This window comes from Streptopelia decaocto (assembly GCF_964273445.1).
Source record: "Streptopelia decaocto genome assembly, chromosome: 2".
Taxonomy (NCBI): domain Eukaryota; kingdom Metazoa; phylum Chordata; class Aves; order Columbiformes; family Columbidae; genus Streptopelia; species Streptopelia decaocto.
The window spans coordinates 153,391,819-153,415,488 of record NC_138655.1 but is presented as its reverse complement, the minus strand read 5'-3'; the positions used below and the strand labels follow the sequence as shown (position 1 = coordinate 153,415,488).

The 23,670-nt window shown below is 38.6% G+C and overlaps 1 protein-coding gene across 1 annotated transcript in view; it reads right to left on the bottom strand.

Annotated features, from left to right (window-relative positions):
• PTPRN2 (protein tyrosine phosphatase receptor type N2) overlaps window positions 1-23,670 on the bottom strand; it is a gene marked incomplete at both ends in the record, with an annotated part of 645,993 nt that overhangs the window by 584,591 nt on the left and 37,732 nt on the right. The gene's annotated exons all lie outside the window — the stretch shown is intronic.

Sequence of the window (23,670 nt, the reverse complement as noted above, 5' to 3'; positions counted from 1 at the left end):
CAAACATGGTTTTCATGTAGAAAACTGAATGGAGAAGTCATCTGGTTGAGAGAGATGTATTCGTCTCACTAGTAGAGGTGAGAGAAACTTCTGCTCGGTCAGCTAAAACTGGGATCTACCCAACACATCCTCATCTATCTGCTGTACATGTACACCTAACAAGGCGGGAATTACACAACATCGCAAGAATGGCCGGGAAAAATGTACTTTTAGCTGACCACAGGTTTTAAGCGGAGTTCCTCTCCATTTCCCAAACTCTGTGGTTACACAGGCACCATAGGTGTACATACATGTGTAATGCAATCATTGCTCAACACCTATCGATTACATATGAAAAATCAATTGTTTCTTTAGTTGTATTTTGGCATTCACTTTGATAATAAATGTTGATATTCCCTGGCTCTATTTTTTTAATTTTAATTTTTATACATTTTTTGCTTTGTTTTGTTTTCTTTCTTTTTCTTCTATTCCAAACCCCTCCATTCTCCTTCTGAGAAGTTTTTTTCTAACTCCTACCCATTCTCTTCTGCTCTCCAAGAAACCATTGCTCCACCACCAGAATGCAAGGATTGACGCACTAAATAGGCAAAATAGCACAAAAATGCTGTATTAATTGATACTATTTCTCACTATATAAGGTAGGTACTTTGTCCTTTTTGCATTTAGGAAAAAAAAAAGCAAACAACTACATCTCTTCTATTGCATGTAATTAGTCCTGAGTCTGTCTATCACTAAAGAAAGGAATTGCTTTGTGGTGAAAATATTATTAACTTATCTAATTACTAATGCCGTGATTGCAATGATATAGGGTTTTTCTTCTGGGGAGTGCTGAGGAAAGGTCAATACCAAGAAGAATTGAAGATGTGAGCAGTAATAATAGACCAGGAGGTGAAGAGACAGGGAAGGGCCATTGCTTGGAAAGGTCCAGAACATTTGCCCAGGGCTCAGAAAGAACATGGCTGATACAGGCAGCGTGTGTTTTGCTGTGCCTTTTTGTTATTTTTTTCACAGTAAATATTAAAAGAACTCGCATTTTCTCCTCTGAAAAAATACAATTCTCTCAATGCTACATTTTCCAAGTCTTTGTTCAGCAGAGACCACAACTAGCTCACACAGCAATGGGGAGCACAGACGTAACCTGGCAAATGAGCTGCTCCACTCATGGTTACATTGAACACTAACATGCTCTCTAGTTAAATACAAGATTTGCAGATAAAACCATTATTGGAGAACAAATAGAAGATCATTTAAAAACTAACAGTAAAATTATTACTTCTTAGGATCAAGAGCAAAATCTTTTACCCACATCTATTCAATGAGCCAGTGGGGCGTCAAATGTGAGTTTGCCCAAGTAATGCGGTCCCAAACAAAACATCCTTGTCATGCTGGTAGCCCATATTGAGGAAAAAAATCACATCTCTACAATATAAAATGTATGATGCATTCCTAGAAAATCAGGAAAGGTTAAATGAAGTGCTCACAAGCTGTATACAAAATGTCATAAAGATCCAGACCAGGCCTTCAATAACTGTGATTCAATACCTTCTTCTGGTCACCAGTTCTTAAAATTAATTTCCTCACTGGGCAGTAACCTGAAAAATCCCCCAACACCCACTGAAATCACAACCGTGAGCAAGCAAAACTTTTTTTTGCACTAAGCAGAGAATTCGAACGCTGAACGCTGTTGACTCCATTAATTCCGCTTTGCTGTTTAAACACATCAACAAGTGGCCTGATTTTTTAGCCGCTATCGCCTGTATGACTTCCTTCGCCACACAATCTGTGGGCAGAAAAGTCTTCTAGTATTATTCATAGCCATAAAACATTAAAAAGGTAACACTGAAGCTTATATACAGCAGAGTATGGTGTCACCGGCAAAGCCTTCCTTGATATTATTGCACACAGGCCAGCAAGCACTGCAGTTCAGTCATATTTATTCTGTGGAAGAACTACTGTCATCATTATAGCTGTCAGCCTCATTTTACCCATCAGTGATTGTCAGTTTATTCCTGTATACTCATTTTACAAAATTGCAGAATGGGGGTGAATTCTAAGTCATAATTATAACATAATTTTAGCCTTCTTCCACTGTCAGGATTAAGACAACCTGGGTCAGGGAAGGAATCAACCATTAGCCAGAGGAAACAGGAGCTGTGTTGGAGGGTTATGAGCTTTGGAAGATAGTTCAGATAAAATTTTCCAAAACACACACATGGTAAAGAAGCTTATGTCCCATCATCTGAAGCGAATCACTCTCCAAGAGGCACATTCATTGACAGGTTTTTTCCAAAACAGTTGCTTAAAGTCGTGCCTCATGTTTTGAGAAAACTCCCATTGTTCACATCATCAAAGGAAATAAAGGAGATATGTTTATCATTTTCCTCTAACAAGCACCAAAATTTTCTTTTCGTTATTTGTCAGAGAATATTAATGAGTATCTCCTTGGTACTTAAAAAAAAAAAACCTCACAGCAATTTTCATCCAGTTATATTGACTCTAAAAGTAAGTCATTACCCAATACTTAGGGGTAGCGCACCTCTGCCAACACTGTCCTCACCAGACTTCAAAGGCAGTAACAATTTTTCTAGAGTATTTCTTTGGAATTATTTGCTTTACTGTTCTGTTTTGTTTAGACTAGAGCACAGCATCTTTTAAAAATGATGCCTGTACCAACAGCTGCAGTACAACCAGTACCCGTCACATATTATCCCTTCTTTTTCCATTCCTCATTCTTCTTAGAAAACCACTCTTCTTTGTGTTCCATCTCTATTTCACAGTTAATTTGAGCTGGGTGAATTATCATGTGGAACTGGGAAAAACAAGTTGGCAAGGAAAAAAAAGAATTGTATAACTCTGGAGTCTGAAGTGCATGAGCATAGTCCATAGTCATTTACTGCAGGAAAATAAGCCTAATCTGGACAAGAGCAGACATGGGTTTGGGAGCTACACTTAAGAGATGAGCTCCAAAGAGGGAGACAGGACCCAAGCTGTGCTCTAAATCCATCTATTTCTGAGTATCCATACTGAGGCCTGCTGGATATTGAAAACACTTTAAATTGCTCTTATTGCTATTATTGGGAATGTATTTGGCAAAACAGCTTCGTACCTTTATCATGCAATTTTGAATCGCATTATAAGGTTTATTTAGAGTGCCAAAATCACCTAAGTTCATCTCGTGAAAGAGACACGATGATATACACTTGGTAATTTCTTCAATAAAGAGTTTCAACAGTCCAGAGTAATCCACATTAATTATTGATGTGTTGGAGAAAAATAATGAAAGTCAATGCAGAAAGTCATAGTCTCTTAAAGTTCTTGAAGGAAAAAGAATAATATTAGGAAAAATTCAATGAACTGTGGCACCAAGATTTATCTGTGTAATTTACCCTGGGAATTTGAATTGCCAATGAAGCTGCAGTGTTCTCTAGTATGGAACAGAGTTATGAGAAATAGGTCATACAAGGATACTGGTAGCTCATCAAAGTTAACACTACATAGTGAAGATGCCTAAAACTTTTCCCTATCCACAGAAAAAGGAAAGAATTTTATAAATGTTTATGTACTATATTTTTTCTAAAAGCCACCAGCTGTTCCAATCAATACAAATTATCTCTTGACATATAATCGATGTGCAGCACCTTGTGGCTTTGTTCAGGTCCCATTGTATGTACTATATGTAACCACGTACGTTACACTCCACGCATCACTCCACATTCTTGTCTGGGATTGATGTTGAGTGGCACACTTAGGACAATACTTTGTTATGCTGATAAAGATTTAAATCTATCCTGTATTGATTCAAAACTCATTCCAGACAGTAGTTTAAATTCATTGCAGAGTAAAACGATCCACTTCTACTTACTTTTGTGAAATTGCACTGATTTCAAAGAAAATCTGGAACTGAGAGTGAATGGTCCTGATTTTGACCAGTAATTGTGCTCTAATTACTCCTGACTCACCCTGATGTATCTGAGGTTGGCGTGAGAGCCAGCTGTCCCAGACTACATTGTGCTGTTGTCTCTGTGAAGCAGCTCTGCTCACCCTGTGATACCAGTGAGATGTTTTTTCCCCAGGATAGCTCTTGAGAGGCAGGCACCACAATGACACACATCAGAGAAGCAGTTAAGAAAAAGACTAATGATTAAAGCAATCTGGGGAGGAAGCCAAGAAAATTAGAGATAATTCTGAAACAAGACAAACATGATGCATGCAGAAAAGCACCAGAATTCATATTGTGGTTCCTTGCTAAGAAGTACACGAAACAAAATTTTTCTCTCTAGGAAAAAAAAAAAATCATTAGAAGACTAAACCTCAAAGACTCTAGAAGTTCATCTAACTGTTAAACTCTCTGAAACAAGAAGGAAAAACTGTCCTTGAGAAAATTCATTTATTTAGGAAAAAAAAATCTGAAGCCTGGATGCCTTCAGGTGTTTATATAGGTGCCTTTCACCATTAAGAGTAGTCAAAAGTCATTGCCATATCATATAGTCTCCAGCCCTCATTAACTCAGCATCTAATGCCTACTGGTTTGGATGGAACTGAAGCATCTGCTCAGCTTTGTGAATTACAGTGCAAAAAGCCCACTTTTTTTGTTCATGTTTATCATCTTTGTTATTTTTCTTCTGTAAACAATAACCTCCAAAGTGCCTGTGTGAAATTTGTGCCATAGGAGAAAAAATTCTGAGCTCTTCTAGAACTGATAAGAAAAATATGTTAACAAAGAGTTGATGTTGCATGTCCTCAGAATATCTGAATCTCATAATGAGGAGATATCAAGCTGCTGATAAGCCAGATCTACTGGCAAGGTTAGCAGACTGCGATCCAGCAGACTGGAATTCTTGTCCTGGTCTTCATTTTTGCTGCTGTCCTGGGAAAATCCTTTCACCATTGCTTTCCCTCTGTATTTTGCGTGTCCTCTCTAGGTAAGTGATAAAATTTCTGATTGTTACAATGTGTTTATAAGTGGTCCGGAAACAGAGACCTGGGCAAGTTTGGGTTGCTAATCGTCATTGTAATACAAATAACAGCCTGTGTGCACCTTTATTTAAATTCTGCACATCTCACAGAAATAGTTTGAACCTTAAAGAAAAGGAAGTAGCTACATAAAGGCACTGGGAAGTACTCAGTGCAATGCAAACAAGCATTTCCCAAATAGTACTTTTTTTAATGGTGATTTAAGTGAAGTCAATGTGCTGTAACTCTTCTCAAAAACATGCAAGGATTTCAACAGAAAATGTGAAGCAGTTATTTGCCTGCCACTGAACTCTACAGTACATAAACTTTTGAGTTTATATTCCCTGAGAAGTAGGGTTGGGTGCTGGCAGGGGACTGAAAAGTATGGCAAGGGACAAGAATTCTATTCAGGACCTTGAACTGGCCAAGTATCAGACAGGCAAGGAGACCTCTGGCCTCAGGTGATAAGTTGTACAAATCTCTCTATGGCTTCAGGAGCACTATCGGCCATTCTTTCTTGACTTGCTATGCAGATGCTTGTAATGAAGTGATAGACTGTTCTTCAGGTCTCAACTCTGGTTGCTTCTTTCCACTGTGAGTTTAACTTATCATACAGTTTGGTTTTAATGAAAGAAAAAATAAGGCATATATAAAGTAAGGAAAAAAAATATGTCTGGATGTTGTGTTAATCCTCTACCACATTCCTTTTGGATAAGAAGGAACTGCAGTCAGCATGATTACACTTCAGTTACAATGGATAAACCCTGTAGATACGCGTCATGTGTACCACACTGGAGTTGTAGATTGTCATGATCCATCTGAGGATAACAATCCACTTCTGAGAACAAGTGAATGCTAGTGTTGCATGTTTTTCATATTCCCATCTAAACTTAAGCTGAAGACTGAAGTCAAGGACACTTGCATTTCTTTAGCATCACTCAAAGTCTTCAAAGCATATTTGCTGAAAAGAAATTCCATACAGAAGGCAATCTGTATGGAATCCCACAAAATCCCACAGAATCCCACAAAAATATGCGGGTGCTTCAATGAATTTCTACACATCTCATCATAACAGCCAGTCTTATATAAAGCCAAATACCTTTTACTGTCTGCATTCATGCAGCAGTCTTTACTCCCATCATTACAGCCTCCTCTGTGCTCATTCCCTATCCTGTCGTGGATGTTCTTCGCTCCTGAGAGTTACCAGGTAGAAGGCACAAAATGGAAAAGAGAAGAGAATGGGGAATTTCACGTGAATATTCACCAATGGGAAACCACTGGCCAGGTCCCTCCACTGCCCCACAAAGCTGCTCTCAACTCCAGAGCCGGCTGTGCCTAGTGAATCTGGCCTCTCGCTAGGAGAGGCACAATGAGTTCAAACGGATAAAAAGTCCAAAGTACAGAGAAAAGCCAGTGGCCGAGATAAGAACAGACCTGAGCTTTCCTGGGAGCGCCCTACACTGACTTGCCAGGAGCGTTGCCTCAGGATTTCAGAGAGTTTAGCAGAAGGGGGCTCTCTCATTTCTTGCCGGCATCCTGAGAACAGAAGTTGTTTTACAATAATCTCATTGATAGTTCGCAAGCCTATTCCAAAATTTCATTAATTCAAGACTGGATTTTATTTTTTTCCTCCAAAAATGCTTGGTGATAAGATTCCATGTAGTTCCAGACATGAGTCTTCAGTTTACAATTGACTGTAAGTTGACTGGCATTTGCATAATTCTGTGAGACGTGATATTCAATGAGGTTTAGAACCAGTCTGGCACCTCATATGGGAGCCTTCTTAAGAATCCTTAAATTATTTTAATGAACCAGTATTATTCAAAAAAATGGGTTTTTTTTCCTTCAGGATTTGAACTTCAGCCAAAACACTAAGCCATAATCTTTAAAAGTATACTTGGAGACTACTTTCTTTTTGATTAATATCTTACAAATCTACTCTTCTTTCTGAATTTAATACTCTGCAGACAGCAAAGAACAATGTGTGTGCAATGTTTTCTACATGAATATAAATCCTAAGACCCTTAAAAGAAATAAAAAAAAAAATAATCACCCAAACAAAACAAAGCTTTGTGACCTTTATCCCTTTATCCTCTGTTCTACAAACTATACTTCATGCAGCAGAAGCACAGCAACAAGAATGCCCAAATGAGTACATGAATATGATTTTTTTACCGTGCAACCTCATTTGAAGTGTCTTTTCAAACAGACATGAGATTGCAACAAGAATGTCTGAAGGCTCTGAAATCGTTCCATAAAAGTTATGTCAAAAATGCAAAACATGGAAGAGTGATGTGTTATTACACACTAGTCTGTACAAGGAAACAATACACAGCTACTCCTCTTCGTTTAGCTATTCTGTGAATAAAGCTTTGTTACCGATTCACATCGAATACCACCAGCCCTTTTGAGAAGGTGGCCCCGGTTTCCTGCAGACAGTTGAAAAGTATCAGGTCAAGGATCAGAACAACAATCACTGTATCTACAGTTCTATTCATTTTGTTTAATATTTTGGAATGTTTTCACTGAGGGGCACATGGAAAAAAAATTGGAGTTCACAGATTATGAGCTGTATTGTTATTCTGCTGTTGAAAAACATGCACTGCAGAATCTCAGCTGGAACTTGGTTCAGGATTTTTACACCTGAGGGTTTTGTCTATTAATTCAACTTCCCTTTAGCTATTAATATAATGCCAGAACAACTAGAACAGAAAATACTTTGCACCGCTTTCTGTGTAATCACCACAAACAGTTTTAATAATTTTACAGAGCTAAAAACATGAAGTTAACACGTGTAGGTTCAATGAAAAAACAGTCCTTGGAGTGGCCCAGGTCTGCTGGAGTGTTACATCAGAGTAACCCAGCTCTTCATCTTCCCAATTTAAATAGAGCATGAGGACAGGGCGCAGCTGTGATGGAACAGGACAGGGCTGCTAGTACGTGAATGCGCCTGCATCCTCCTGACTTCCCAGAAAATCCTTGCTTTCCTTATGCTCAGCAGCTCTGTGCACTGACATCTGATAATACACCTGCATGCAAGTTATGTAATTCTGGGTTACAGGTACAAAACACATATAAAATACGATTACTACACATTTACTTTTGGTTTTAGTTGTAATGCTTTATATGAAAAAACATATGAAAGTGTCTGCACACTTCCAAAACAACAACTGAGTACTAGAGCCTTTTATCACGCCAGAGTTCCCAATCCTGTACCAGCACTATGGATAAAACCTTCTCTAAGGATGTGATCCCCTTGTCATCACCCTTTGACAACATTGTGACTTTGCTCTAATCTGATCTCTTCTGAGATCTCCACCACACCTCCAGAGCCTGCCTGATCTCCTGACCATACAGTTCACCAATAAGGACCTTATGCGCAGGACAGTGAGTTTAGGCCATGGATTATCCCTCCCAGCCACTACCTATCCAGGCGTGGGAACACCTTTATTGCTACTGCTCATCTAGTGTATAATTACAGAATGCTAATAGTTGGCTTCAGAAAAGATCACCCAGTCATCTTTCCTTTTACAATCCACATAGCTCACTTCACAACATTTATATTCCAAGATAGATAACCAGTTCTATACCTTGAAGAAGTTTGTTGTTTGTTTTTTTTTTAAAGTAAGTATATCAGAAGCAAAACTTACTAGTTCATAACTTCATAGAAGCTTTTTAAATATAATTTTTACTAAAATATCCTAAGAGATTTAAGGTGACTCACAAATGCTTAAAAAGATGGAAGCTATTTTCCTCCTGTATTTTTTTCGTTTATGATGAAGGGAAGCTAAAAGTACTGTGCTTTTGTGTCTTGTTATTTTCTGCTTAGTTTCTACCTTCCCTCTTTGTACGTATAATAACATGCATTATGTTTTTACTTGAGAAGCTCCTGAATGTGTGCCGCCTGTACCAGCAGGAGGTACAGCAGATAAAAAGCACTAACTGCACAGTGGCAATTCCAGATCAAAGATGACTGCTCATCTTACTGCTGCGCGGTACTTCTCCCACTACCAGTCAGTGTCATTCACTTCACAAAACAGAATCAATATTTGTCTTTGAAAACAGGTATAGGTCTGTATTACACATGTATGAATATACATATAATAAACATGCATATGTGTATTATATATGTAGGATTCTGTACTCAGCACCAGTGAGGCCGCAGCTTGAATCCTGTGTTCAGTTTTGGGCCCCTCAACATAAGAAAGACATTGAGGTGCTGGAGAGAGCGCAGAGGAGGCGACGAAGCTGGTGAGGGGTCTGGAGCACAAGTGTGATGAGGAGCAGCTGAGGGAACTGGGGCTGTTTGGCCTTAAGTACAGGAGGCTGAGGGGAGACCTTATCATTGTCTACAGCTACCTGAAAGGAGGTTGTAGCATGGAGGGTGTTGGTCTCTTCTCCCAAGTAGCAAGTGATAGGACAAGAGGAAATGGCCTCAAGTTGCACCAGGGGAGGTTCAGATTGGATATTAGGAAAAAATTCTTCATGGAAAGGGTTGTCAGGCATTGGAACAGGCTGCCCAGGGAAGTGGGGGAGTCACCATCCCTGGAGGGGTTTAAAAGGCGTTTAGATGAGGTTCTTAGGGACACGGTTTAGTGCTAGAGCTAGGTTATGGTTGGACTCGATGATCCTGAGGGTCTCTTCCAACTGAAATGATTCTACGATTCTATAATTTTTCATTAGTATTATTGTTATACTAAAATAGAGATGAAATTTATTGCCAAAACATTGGCGTCTAGTGTCAGCTGAGATACCACAGACTAAAACACCCACACAGCACTGAGAGATATGATACAGGACTTGAGGGAGATCTGGTCTTTTCTGGAGTGTCAGTGCTCAGGCAGAATAGCCACACTACCTGAAACAACACAAGATGCCCTTTAGGCAACTGAATCCAGCCTTGTTTTCTAAAATAATTCAGATGAGCCATACCATGAAAGTCCTATTTGTGTCAATTGGTCTTGTAGGTTTCTCTGTAGTGATCTTGGGGGTAAATGCCAGCTGTCTGTGCACTACGATTCCCTGAGATGAGACGCCTCTACTGCATTCTTCGAGATGTCAAAAATCAAATGTCTAGTTCTTCAAAACTGGAAATTTTGTTGAGATTCAATCATCTGAATACTGTTGAAAAATGCAGATTCAGAGGATACAAGAAGTCAAGAAGAAGGAATAACTAAAAAGGAGGCATTGTGCACTGTATTTAACTTCTTCATGAGGTTTTAAGGTTTGTCGAATATGTCTGCTTGATACTAGTTCTGTTGGCCTTGTAGCCTTGGCTTGCCTGCTCCTATGTGCCTCATTCTCCAGTGTCGTAGGCGGTCATACTTCCCCAATATAGAGTGCAGCAGCCACCAAGGGAATAAACTTGTTCCTAGTATAGGCACTGGAAAAACTTCACTGATTTTTGAAATAGCAAGTCTGGATCCTAAACGGTCAGGAGAGGAACAGGAGTTCCAGCAGACTGGGAAAGTGCTTTTGCTGCATTACAGAAGAAATATTGTTCCTCAACTAAACTAGGAACAGAAAAGCGAATTAACCTTTCTTTCTACTTGGGGAAAAGAAAAATATGTTTTCCCTTCTTTATATTTTGCTTTAGTGGCACATAATGCCTTCTGCTATTTATAAGCAATTCTGTGAATCAGAAATAACTCCACACCAAAAAGCAGACAGTTTTGCCTGGAAACATGATGGTAGAGATGGAGGTAGAGAAAACAGGCCCACCTTGGCTTTTAAGGGAGAAAACAGGAAACAGCTACATAACTTATTATATTTTTAGGATCCATTCCTAAAAATGCCTGAACTTATCTAAATATTGGTGAATACTCTCAGAAAAAGAAGGCTCAGAGATGCCGTCACCATGCCAGGTCGCTGACACGTAGTGAAAGACAAGTTTGTGTGATGAAAACAAATCTAGTGGGTTTATTTTTAAATACAAGCATTTCAAAATGAATATTCAGCAAGACAGCTGCAGCACAAAAATCATCCATTGAACATGGCCAGGAATGGTTTCAAGTAATCAGTGCATACTAGAAAAAATCCAGAACATTCCTCACAGGTCTATCTCCAGTTTATGTATTTAGGATTATATTTTTTTGCTGTGTGTGTTACATATAACTAAACAGTATTTAAAAGGCAGTTTAGAAAACTAAGAAAACAGCTCCTCTGGAAGCACTAAGATTTTTGATTCTAGAAATCTTCATCTGCCAACTTATAAATGTTCATCTGTAGAACTGAGGCAATGATTTAAAATCTTTAGCTTGTTATTTTCTCCTTTCATCTCATTGGGAAGGTATAATCTCATCCTGTATTTCTGAAGTCAATATTGGAGCTAAAATTCTTTTAACAGGGTTTACCCTACTTTATGCTGGCTGCTTAAAGAAAAGTAGGGTAAAGGAAATTAACACTTCAATCTTCCTGCATTACTGTTTAATCACTGTAAAATCACGGGGTGATAAATGAGTCTGCAGGGAAGGCTGTCAGCAAACACACACACGACAAAATAATTAAACCACAAAACTCAAGCAGGGCAGCACCCACCACCCCCAAACCAGGATGGATGTCTTCATAATTGTTTATGAGAAGGCATTGATATTTCTGCATCTCTAAAGTCGTTTTAACTGTGCACATAGCAGTGAAATTTTGCCACCTTAAAATTATTGGCAAATCCTCACTTGTTGCAACTGGGTCTGAGAATGTAATTCTGCAGACTTATAGTACTGATCAGAACATAAAATTTCATTTCTAGACACACCGAATAGGTGTGATAGAATAACAAATAGCGTATATTTAGACCATCATCTATGCTGGTAGTAATCAAGCTCAAAAAATTATGAGATCTCATTCACACCAAATTTTGAGACATTTCTCTTTTCATAACATAAACTTAGGTATCACTTATTGGTTTAAGCATTCTGCACAGAACAATAAGAACCTCTAATACTGTATAATACACAAAGTAGGCATGAAACCAGAGATTCCAGTTATCAAAAACTATTTTAGTTCAGAAGGTAATTTTTTAGTTTGACAAATGAGAGATTCATTCTCTGTTTCTGTGCCCCACTGCATCTGAGTCCCTGAATGATCTCTGTAGAAAAAGTGTGAAGGAGCAAAAATGGGAGGCAATTTCAAGTCTATTTCAAGTACTGTAGGAGTTTGACAGTATTTCATTTTTCAACATATGCTAAAACACCGTGGGATGACTTTGTAGCTTCTGCAGCTTCATGCAGATAAATGTGGCTAGATAGGATCTGGATGTTTCATGCAGTCAGAAAGATGTAAGGAAAAGCACCAGCAGGTTACTTTCCGCAGTAAGGTCCTTATAGAGAACAGCAATATAGGAGCCCTCCAGAACTAGTTACAGCAGCTGTAATCCAAGCACAAAGAAACAGAGAACATCAAGCTCATTTGCCCAGTTCACAAAGAAAAGCTACATGGGCTCTGAATTGTACTTGACTGTAGCAGGTTGGTTCACTGGGGGCCAATACCTCAAACGCTGGTGGATGACTAATTTATGGTGACTAACTGAAGAAGTTTCATTTTTAATGGAAATTATTCAAAGCCAAGAGAAATAATGAGAAAAGAAAAAAGAACAAATTCCTGTTAGGTGACCCCATTCGAGCTTAACTCTGTGTATGCTGCTCCTAAAGAGAAGTTCTAGCCAGGTGAGGATTGGTCTCTTCTCCCAGGCAGTCAGCAATAGGACAAGGGGGCATGGGCTTCAACTCTGCCAAGGGAAATTTAGGCTGGATATTAGAAATAAATTATTTATGAAGAGAGTGGTCAGGCAGTGGAATGGCTGCCCAGGGAGGTGCTGGACTCACTGTCCCTGGAGGTTTTTAAACTGAGATTGGACATGGCACTTAGTGCCATGATCTAGTCAATGGACTGGAGTTGGACCAAGGTTTGGATTTGATGATCTCTGAGGCTTTTCCAACCCAGTCGATTCTGTGTGATTCTGTGATTCCTGCACAGTGAGATTTTTGCTCTGTGTCCTGATCTTCTGCTCCTGCAGGACCATCGACCATTTCCAGCTGAGACCTTTTCCATTTCCAAACTCCAAGGGCTCTTTGATATCTTTTCAGCTAAGAAGGAAACACAGGCAACAGAAGACGGGCTGGTTTTCTTCTCTTTTTGTGACAGCTGCCATTTGGTCAACTGAGACAGCACTGATAGCATAATAAAATCACCAGTGTGAAACTCAATGCATCCCACAACACCATGCAAAATTTAAAAACATCAGGCTGGCCATTTGCACCAGGGGAGCTCTGTCCAGACCTGGTTTCTGGCTCTGAGAGTGGCCATTGGCAGATTTTCGGGACGAAAGCACCAGAAAACTTCTCACAGTGATCCAATACACTGTTTGAAAACCTGGAGTTAGAGTCTGTGTCTGCCCTGGGATGTCTGAGAAGCATCAGTTCCCCTTCAGAGCTTATTTATTAATTTGGTTTCCATAAGACTCTTCAAAGCCCTAGTGACAGGCAGGTAAATAAATATTATCTGCTTCAAACAGGCAGAAGAAAATGTGTTCTATAATGTGTGCCAGGTGTTGTGAAAAGTAAGCAATTAGCAGTCCTAGCAGTGGTCTATGTGCCACTTGTGCATCTCTTTTCGCCTTAAAGATCTTACAGTCTAGACAGATGGCATAAAATACTCCAGCAGAACAGAAAAAGTGTCTAGCCTGACTCTTGGTAAAGGTCAGTTTTTAGGGTTTTGTTTTGAACATAGGAGTGGACGACTATTGTTTCTTCTATTTTAATGCATTAGGCATTCTGGTTCCTAATATCTGATATAACACTATTAGACCAAAATGCTTCTCTGTTATTTCTCTTACTCTCTTAGTACATTACCTTTCCCAAATATAGTAGTTAAACAATTATACTTTTAAGCCATCAGCAGAAGATAAACTACTTTGCAGGCGAGAAAGCATTACCATCTCCATTACAATCCAATCAAATCATCAGTAAAGTGAAGATAATATTATTTTCCTATTCTTCAGTCATGAAATAAGTTCTAAAGTACAAAAGATTCAAACACTAGAATTTAGGCTAGGCTGGAAATCATCTTTCAGTGTATTTAATCTTTCTACCTTGGAACAGAAATTTTTACTTTCAATAAATTCAGAGATAGACTTCTTGGATCTAAATGCCAAGGAGATTTAGGTAGGGTAGGGTATTTTTTGTTCATGTGAGGGAAGTTGTGCGAACATGCACAGATTATAGCCAACTAGCAGCATTTTTCATGCTAATGAAATTTTCTTCCTTTATGTACCAAACATTAAAAGGATTAAAAAAAAAATCATTTATCCAACCAGTAATGGGTATCCAGAGGAAAACACAAAATCTGTGGTTCATATATTAGAGTTTTAATGCTCTTTGAGCTATTGCAAAATTTCTGACTTTTCCTTTCCACTGGGCAAATACGTGAACATGTACATCGAATTAAAACATTTGAAAGGACGTGCCACAGTTTTCCCAAGTACATGAATCTTCTGGGGAGAGCAAAACTTGCAAAGTTTAAGCTCTAGAGATTAAACTTTTGGAAATGTATTAGTGTTTTATAAAAGTGAGCAAGAACAGAAACTTTTTATACTCCCTACGTAACCTGTGCCTTCTGCTCTCCTATAAAAATGCTCAGTTTGCCTCTGCATTGCTTCACAAGCTTTATGTGAGTAGAATCTTCTCAATTCATCTGAGGATTAATTAATACTGGCAGTTTACATCCAAAGCATAACATACAATATTCATAATTGTGCACTAGAGGTCTATCCCTTTTTGGAAAGACAATTTATCCTACAAAACAGCAGAGCGCACCTAACTGTAGTAGTACTAAAGAAAAACGTCGATGGGTATGATGGTTGCCTGAGGTTGCTTGTATTCGGCTTTCACATGATAGTTAATGACAACCATAACTGTAAACTTCATTACAAGAATTTACATACGGATTTAGGAAAAAAAACATAAATAATTATCAGGATTTATATTTCCAGCTGAGCGACAAAATAATGACTGATGTCTTCATTATACATACATTTGCTCAACAGAATTCAGAATTGCAAATGAGACCAGAACTCACTATATTTTATTTGACAAGACAACAAATCTCCCACTTTGGAAAAGGAATAAGAGATGGTTGCAACTGGTGTCACCACAATACTCCCAACAGCCCCCCTCAGCAGAAGCCTCTCACCCACAGCAGAAAAATAACAGTAGGTAACATTTAAACCTATTAACATGTTTCTGCCTTCCCCATTACACAAGAAATTTTTGTTCTCCAGAGGATGACTTGAAGAAAATGACATAATGGTTCACTCATTTTGTGAGTATTAGTGGTCACTTTGTCACCTGGTCAGAATTACATCTGAGAACACTGGTCAAAAGGCATAAAAATATTTATCGGCAAATGCAGCCTACATGAATACCACCTATTTTTAGCCACTTGTGCTATTAATCAGAGGAACAGAGTCCCACTGGAGCAAGTTCCTGACACATGACATGCAAGAAATGGAACAGAAAACACCGCGTGAGAAAACCAAAGGTGACAGCTGTAATATGGAAACCAAAACAGACCGTGAGAGAACCTTGCTTAACAGAACACAAACCTTTGATCTTTAGCTTCCCTGTAATAACTGTGTCCAAGTGATCAGAAGCCCAAATAGAAAAGATTGTACTAAAGTAAAAATCAATAAATCAAAAAGAAAAGGAGTCTGGAGGAGTGTAAATTAAAGCCAGTGTATTTTTCAGTGCTTGGAAAGAGAGCGTAAGCATCCAGAAATTTGAAAGCAAGAATTGAACTGTCAAGGTGAAAGCAGCCCCAGTGCTACAGCAGGTTATTTGATGAATTTTAAGAAACGCTTACAAAATGAGTTTGTTTTTTCTTCTCAGTGAATTAAAAGAGGAAAAAAAATAGACAAAACTCAGTTTACTCTCAGTTAAAAACCTGTATTGAAGGTCTTGTCTCCATCCTACCACTATATTACCTTCAGATTTTCCTGAACACTGGTTGCATTTCATGGCTCACACCATCTGTGCAAACAGAGGTAAACACACAATAGAAAAATGGAAGATTTTACCTGAACTCATGTTTCTGGTAATACTTTCCTTCATAAATATATAAACAAATGCAAGCAATTTTGCCTTGGACATTCCTTGCACTTTATAATATTTTTCATGTAAACATTGATTTCTAAAGTAAAAAGTAAAACATATTTTCATCATCTTATACATTTTGTTTTTATTAATAAACAGTCCTCCCGGACAATACACTACTTGAATGAAACAAAGCCACATACTAAGAATAGCAGAAACAAAATGTTGAGGATGATAAATAATACAGATACTTTGAGCAGAAGTCAGAAAGTGTCTCATCACAGGCATCTACGTTTCAACTGATTTTGCACTATGCACTTTCCAGTTGTCTGGTCATGAAAAGGAGACCTTTGAAAGAAAAAATGTCCTAGTGTATACTTTTTTGTAAACTAGATGTGTAAAGCTCACCTTGATTTAATTAATCCGTATAGTTTTGTAGTGTACAAGTTAGATACTACAGATTCAATTACTATTCCAGGCCTAGAGCAAAAATTAATTTATAAATAAATAAAGAGATAAGTTCTCTGCTAGCAAAATGTATGTTTATTGAATCCAAGGCTATTTAAAATATTTACACCCTAAATAAACCTTCACCAATCTCCCTAGTAAGTTCTTAGATTGCCAGGTGGCAATGTATCTGGTTGTACACATCTTTTCCTCTAGGAAAAGGGATTAGAGGGCATGTTTAACCATGTGTCATCTAACACCACCATCTTAATTTGCTAGTAATGTTTTTAAGGTTTCTTTGGTGCTAGATTGTGTACTTGAACCTCAATAAATTACCGCAGCTGGTGCACTTTGTTAGCATGTAGGTGTACTGCTCTAAAATCTCAAGCTGGCCAATAATACCTCCATTTGATTATAGCACTCTTGATCCATAAAGAGCAAGGTCAACTTGTCATCCGAAAGATGTAACAGGACATTGAAGAGTTTGAGAGGCCTCCTGAGTCCTCAGCTGCTATACGCTTGAACTGCATTTCCTGTCCTCACTCTGCTCGCTGCAAAGAGTAGAGAACAACAACCAAAATATTTAAATTACCACAGGAGGTTAACTCCCAAAAAAGACTGAGGACAAAAGAAATTAAGTAGGTATGGACTGAATACATTATAGACAGCCTGGTTGCCTTAGGGTAGAAATTTTGTCTACCAGCAAGCCCCAGAGTTCTCATGGCACAATTCAAAACAGCCAGAACAATCCCCTGCAAATTCTACACTTGCATTTCTTGGATGATAATGTGATAGTAGACTGCATACCAATATCTTCTGCAAGACTATCCACTCCTCTTTTAGGAGAGAAAACATCTACATTTGTATACAAATGTACAAGTCAGCAGTAGGACAATTTTCTTTCATAATAAAAACCTCCTGAGCAACAGCTCAAGTTTTAGCGACTCTTTTGTAAAAGAAGAGTAATTAAGACATTAACAAAAAGTGCTGTTTCCTAGTCAGCTGCCACAATTGTGTAACCGCCAGGCTTGAGACCAGGGCAGTTTTGAGACCAGTGTCCGTTGCTCTGACAAGTAAACTCCTCTGCTCCACTGACAAGGAAAACACATCCAGGCCCATCCCACTGGGCTCCTCTGCAGTGCAGGACAGGGTGGTCCCCTCTGATGTTCATGGTTAAAGGGATAAATAGACGTACCTGCAATGGTGCTTCCTCTCAGAATGAACACAAAGGACCATCAGAGGCCTTGAGGAGCCCACAGGTCTCATCCCTCAGCGTTATTATTATTGAACTTGATGCTGGGAAAGCCAGAGAGGTAAATTACACTGAATTATTAGCAACGCAGGTAACCACAATGGCTTCAGTTCAGATATGAATGGCATGTTCTTTTACTCTTCTCACCACCTGCCTGAAGTCAGCACTTGGCTGAAGACCAGATGGCTCAATCCACAGCCAGAAAAGAATGAGGATGGCTTTTGAAGAACATGCCATTATTTCCATTAAAGTAACATGTAGGAGTTCCAATACAGAGAACGCAGTAAGAGTGAGCCTCTTCCAAGCATGCCCCAGAGAACATACACCTAATTATACATTAGCATTTCTGTAAATTTAAGTTGCAGGTATTCATTAAATCAAACTTCTGAAAGCTAAAGAGCAGTAAATGTGACCACGTAACCTTAAATAAAGACTTATTCGCTGAAGAGAGATTGATTGAGAGAGAGGTGTGGTAAAATGGTCTCTGAGTACATAATTAAAAACCTATCACAGTGTATGTGTGCAAAGGGAGCAATTTAAAACAAGCGTTTCCCAGCTTGAAGTGCCAAATGTTACAGCCAAAGACCTGGCCACATATAATAATCTTGCCACAAAGAAGGCTGATGGTGGCCTGGGCTACATTAAAGGAGTGTTGTCAGTAGTTTGAAGGAGTGATCCTACCCCTTTACTCAGCACTGGTGAGGCCACAGCTGGAGTACTGGGTCCCATACTAAGCTCCTCTGCACATGGACGTACTGGAGAGAGTCCAACAAAGGGCCATGAAGATGATGAAGGCACTGGAGCCCCTCTCCTATGAGGAAAGGCTAAGAGAGCTGGGACTGTCCAGCCTGGAGAGGAGATGAGAAGGCTCAGAGATATCTCATCAATGTATATAAACATCTGAAGGGACATCCAAAGAATATGGAGCCAGGTTCTTTCCAGTGGTGCCCAGTGACAGGACAGCAGGCAACGGGCACAAACTGAAACACAAGAAAGACTTTCTTACTGTGAGGAGAACTGAACACTGGCACAGGCTGCCCAGAGAGGCTGTGGTGTCTCCATCACTTAGAGGTACTCAGAAGCCATCTGGACATGGTCCTGGGCTCTGGGTTGCTCTGCTTGAGCAGGGGGGTTGGACATGACCTCCAGAGCTCCTGCCAACATCAACCATGCTGTGATTCTGCGAAAAAAAGCCAACTCACGAGTCAGGCCAAACTCAAAGAAAATCACTTCCAAGTGCCCACACAGAGTGGGTGTGCGACAAATGTGGTACAACAAATTCCCTTTAAATTCACACTTTTAATAATTCAGGTTATCTTTTTTATGTGTGCATATGCTGAAAATCTCTAAGAAGCAATATTTTGGGGATGTGTTTTCTTTGGTCTTCTGTTTTAAAGCCAAAAAATGTTCGATAACCTGCAACTGTAGCAAATCCTGTGCTCTGTAGAAGAGTTCTTTACCACTTAACCTATGGGACTACACCCTTTGCTAAAAGCAGTAGAAGATTGCGAGACTGGCACTGTGTCAAGCTGACCTTGAGCTGGGAATTCATTTCCAGGAGCCCATTATTTCCCCTCATGCTACTTTAACAGATTTCAGGCTTTCCTTCTGCAAGGCCTGTTATTTCTGCAAAGGTGGGGTCCAGTTACACTTGGGTGCTTCCTTGTGTTATTCCATTTTGGAGATAAAAGTGCAAAGACCACTTTTCAGGTCAAAACAGAACAAAACATTTCCTTCTGTCTAAAAGTTTAACCAGATTTCTAACTACATCAGAATATTTATTGCACATATTGGAGTAGCAGAGCAGTTTGGTACTATTCATTATAAAAATACTAAGCAGCACATGATCATATGCATCTCTTAAAAACATTTTCTACCTGAAGTTACAAACTACACACAAAGCAACATGAAAGGCATGTGCCAGGAAGTGCAAGAGATGATCAGCAAAGACATTAACCTGGCTTGTCACAAAATGTTGCAACAAGAACAAAACAAAATCACAGCAAATACTCCTTATTTGCTGTCCTCTTTTGTTTAAAATGAGTATACATGTAAATAAAATGCCTTCATTATTTAAAAATGGAAACATAATCTTCAAGTTGAAAGCATTCCTTCAGCTTTTCCTTATATAAGCTAAGAAAAATTTTCCTAATTTCTTTTCAATAACGAGAAGGCAAATGCACATAACTAAAAGCATATTCAATTTTAAGACTACTGAAGGAGAAAGGACACCACACTTAGGGGGATTCCAGGTTGTCAACAGTGCCTTATTTTTCACAGCTCGGTCTTTGCCAAACCATTTAAAAGCAAGCTTGCTATTTTGTACATTACTAACGCCTACCCATCCTTCAGATTTCACTCCACTAGTGCCCTTTTGTATTATACATCAAAGCTCAGACCTCTTAAATCGCATGTTGGGGAAAAATAGAGACACTCTAATGTTACTTACATTCCATCGCACTGTTACTCCTTGCTTTTACTTGTCATTCTCTTTGAATGCCCTATTGATGTGACACATGGGGAAGTGGATATACTACAGATGCAGCATGAATCACCAGGAGTGTATGGCTCCACTTTCAACACAAAAATGCTTTTAGGTTTCCAAGTTCATCGACTCAATGTTTCCCACCAGAAGGCTGTTCCAACACTGGTTTTCTTAGTTTTCTCATGCCAGAGCAGCGTTACCATTTTCCCTGCACCCCTGCTCCTGCATTCAGGTGACATGTTGCTCAGGTCCCCCAGGTATAGGCATTGGGCTAAAGGAAAATAAGTGTCTGCTAAAATCTTAGTGCTGCTTGCTAGATCATTCTCTTCATTCTGCCTTCTTGTAGTCAAGAACAGTATTTCAATTAGTTTTATGAACTTTATCAGTTAATTTTAACAAATCCTGACAATATGTTGATCTGACAATTATCTGAAAACGGCCTCATAGATGTGAGAAACTGTAGCAACCTAACTGGGATACAGCGGTAAAAGGAGATAAAAAGACAGAGGGCAAAATAAAAATAATTCTGATAGTTTTAGGCAATAAGAAAACGTAATTAAGGATTTTTAAAACACACTGTTGGCAGAGCATCCTCATAACTGGTAGAAATTTCATTATGACTAGATCTGACAACCATCTTGAACTTCTGACACCTGACAAGCTAATTGATTCATTTGCAACCCATTACCAGCTCCAGCTACTTTCATTTCCTAAGCGAAAAATACCTGTCCTGGAGCAAATCTTTCCATGACGCTAGAATATAGAAGCTGGTTGATGATGAGCGGCCTTGAGGCGATTTTACTGTGGCTCTGTCTCAGGAAGAAGCAGACATAATTATCTGCAGAGATAGAGAGAAGGAAAAAAACTCTGGAAAATAATAATTCCATGAGCACTTAGTACTGGTATAGAGTGGCACGATCACAGCCCTGACTATTAATTCCAGTTCTAGTTGGGATAAGTTCTCCCAGCCAGCAGAGGAGAGGGCAGCAGAGCGAGAACAGGACACAATAGCCAGCTGGGTGGAAGGTGGATGAGCAGGACGACTTGTTCAGCAGCAGGAGAACTTTGTGCTGACTTGAAACCTGCCTGGAATTACACTGTAAATACTTATTGTTGCCAGAACTAAAAAGTGCTATTTTGTTCTGTAATCTGTTTCCTGTAAAAAGCTTGGAATTCAGACTATTCCAAGTACTTGACTGGAGGTTGTGGCCAAATCTAAACTGAAGCCCAACTCAGCACATCTGTTTTTTCCAAATCACTTTGCTGGAAGCTCCGTGCCCTCCTGCTGCTTCCCATGGGCTGATCTTAGCTCCCGGGGCAAGATCCCTCATTCCAGACCAGTTCTTGTGCTTAATTATGAGTAGCAAGCAATGCTGAATGAACCATCATTTTCAAATCAAGGTCACTCTTTGCAGCAGATATATTTGTGCAGAAGAAGTTCAGCTGCCATTGTTACTCTCCCAAAACAGTGATAGTCCAAAAGGACGATCAAACAATCCTAATCCCGAGCATTTTCATCACTTCATGTAGTTTTGTCAAGTCTGCTGACATAGGCAAGGAATGCTGAGGACATAGGCATTTGTGTTAAGGTAAACATACATAAACTCAGTAAAGTAATGTTAATTTTGCTGTTTCAAATAACTGAGGACAAATCTGGCTTCCATTTCTTTTTAAAAGATTGTTGGCACACTGTGCACACTCCCGGGCTCAGCCAGTAACTTGACAAAAGTTTCACTATAGAAAACATTTTGAGACATAAAACTCTTGTAAGTTACACTAACTTGTAGCCCTCCTGTGCTTATGCGCAAAGTTGATGTAAAACACACACCTGTTCCAAAATATTAAAAGCTTTCTCTCTAATTTTTTCCTTAAATTGTAGAATGTGATTTATACCTTCTTTCACTTTCTGGAAACACCTCTATATATCATAGAAATCAGGCAAAAATCACAGTTATTCAAGGGGGGGTTATGTTGAATTAGGACAAGGAAATGATTACTACTGCATCCGACTCATCAGATTTTATTGCCAGCAATAAAAATAAAATAAAATAAAATAAAATAAAATAAAATAAAATAAAATAAAATAAAATAAAATAAAATAAAATAAAATAAAATAAAAATAAAATGCTTTTTACAATAACCTTCCACTGCTTAAGATTATGGAAGAAAACTGTACGACATGTTTCAAAGCACATAAAAAATGGATCCTGATTTTAGGAAGCATCTGTTAATTTTTCCAGTTTTTACAATACTGAGTTGCTGTGACTAATCAAATCTTTTAAGACACTTCATAATTTCTACTTCTGTATTTATTAGAATGAAATTTCTAAATTCCTAACACATTATGGTATGTCTCTATCCCAATTTCTATTTGGGAACACTTATTAAAAAGTATTTCATGGAAAAGTGGATAATTTTTTAAAAATGTATTTGAATGGCATTCTAAAATGCAGAGACTAAAAGATGTATGAGCAACGGGAAAAGTAACCAGACATGGGAAAACTACAGCAACATAAAAAGAATTCAAGGTTAGAGGAACAAGCATTCTATGAAGTGGAACAGAATGAATTACAGCCTAGGTCTCAAATTCGACTAAAATGCTGAATTATAAAATAGTCACATAGTTTCTGTCAAAATTAGACACTATTCCAAATCTAGAAGCTTAAGTAATCAAGTTAGAGTGGCAGTATTGGCACATTTATAAGCCTCTAGAATTCTGAGGTATAGAGAGAAGAAATGACTTTTTGTCCCCGCTGGTTCGTGCCAGCGAGGAGTCCAGGGTAGTTTGCTATAAAGCAGTTCATGTCACATTCACAAAACTGCAAAATAAATGACAACTGCTTGCTGCAGGAGGTTTAACTCATCTCTGGGTTTCCATTAAACTCAACAACTAAATTTAACACATCCACAGGACACATTTAAAAGGAACCATAAACATGCCCATTATTTGCGATACAGCTGAACAGAAGACAGAGATGTCTTGAAGCTGTGGATTCTGAGACACTAAATAGCACTGGGTTATAATACCTTTAGTAAGTGATAATACAAGACACAGAAAATATGTACAAAGCATGAAGAATGCATTTTTCTTCTGGGCTGCTTGTAAATATTTAAACTTAAGGAAAAGACAAAGTAATTTAAGGAAAAGACAAAGTAATTTATTGGTGATTGTCAGAGGAACAGAGGAGGAATTTTTCTCACCAGTAAATCACTGCAGTGCCCGCCAATAAGTAATCAGTTATTCCACACTGCTACATCTCAGCTGCTCTTGTCACTGTGATGTATCACCACTTTGAAAAAGAAGCCTCTAAATATAAAATTTACAATAGTTTGTAATTAAAACAGGATTTTTTCTTAAGCACTAACGCGGAGTTACTTTTGTTATGTCTCCAAAGCAAAAAAAAACCTTTCATGCTGATATTGTTTCTTTACACTTAAAAAGCTAGCTT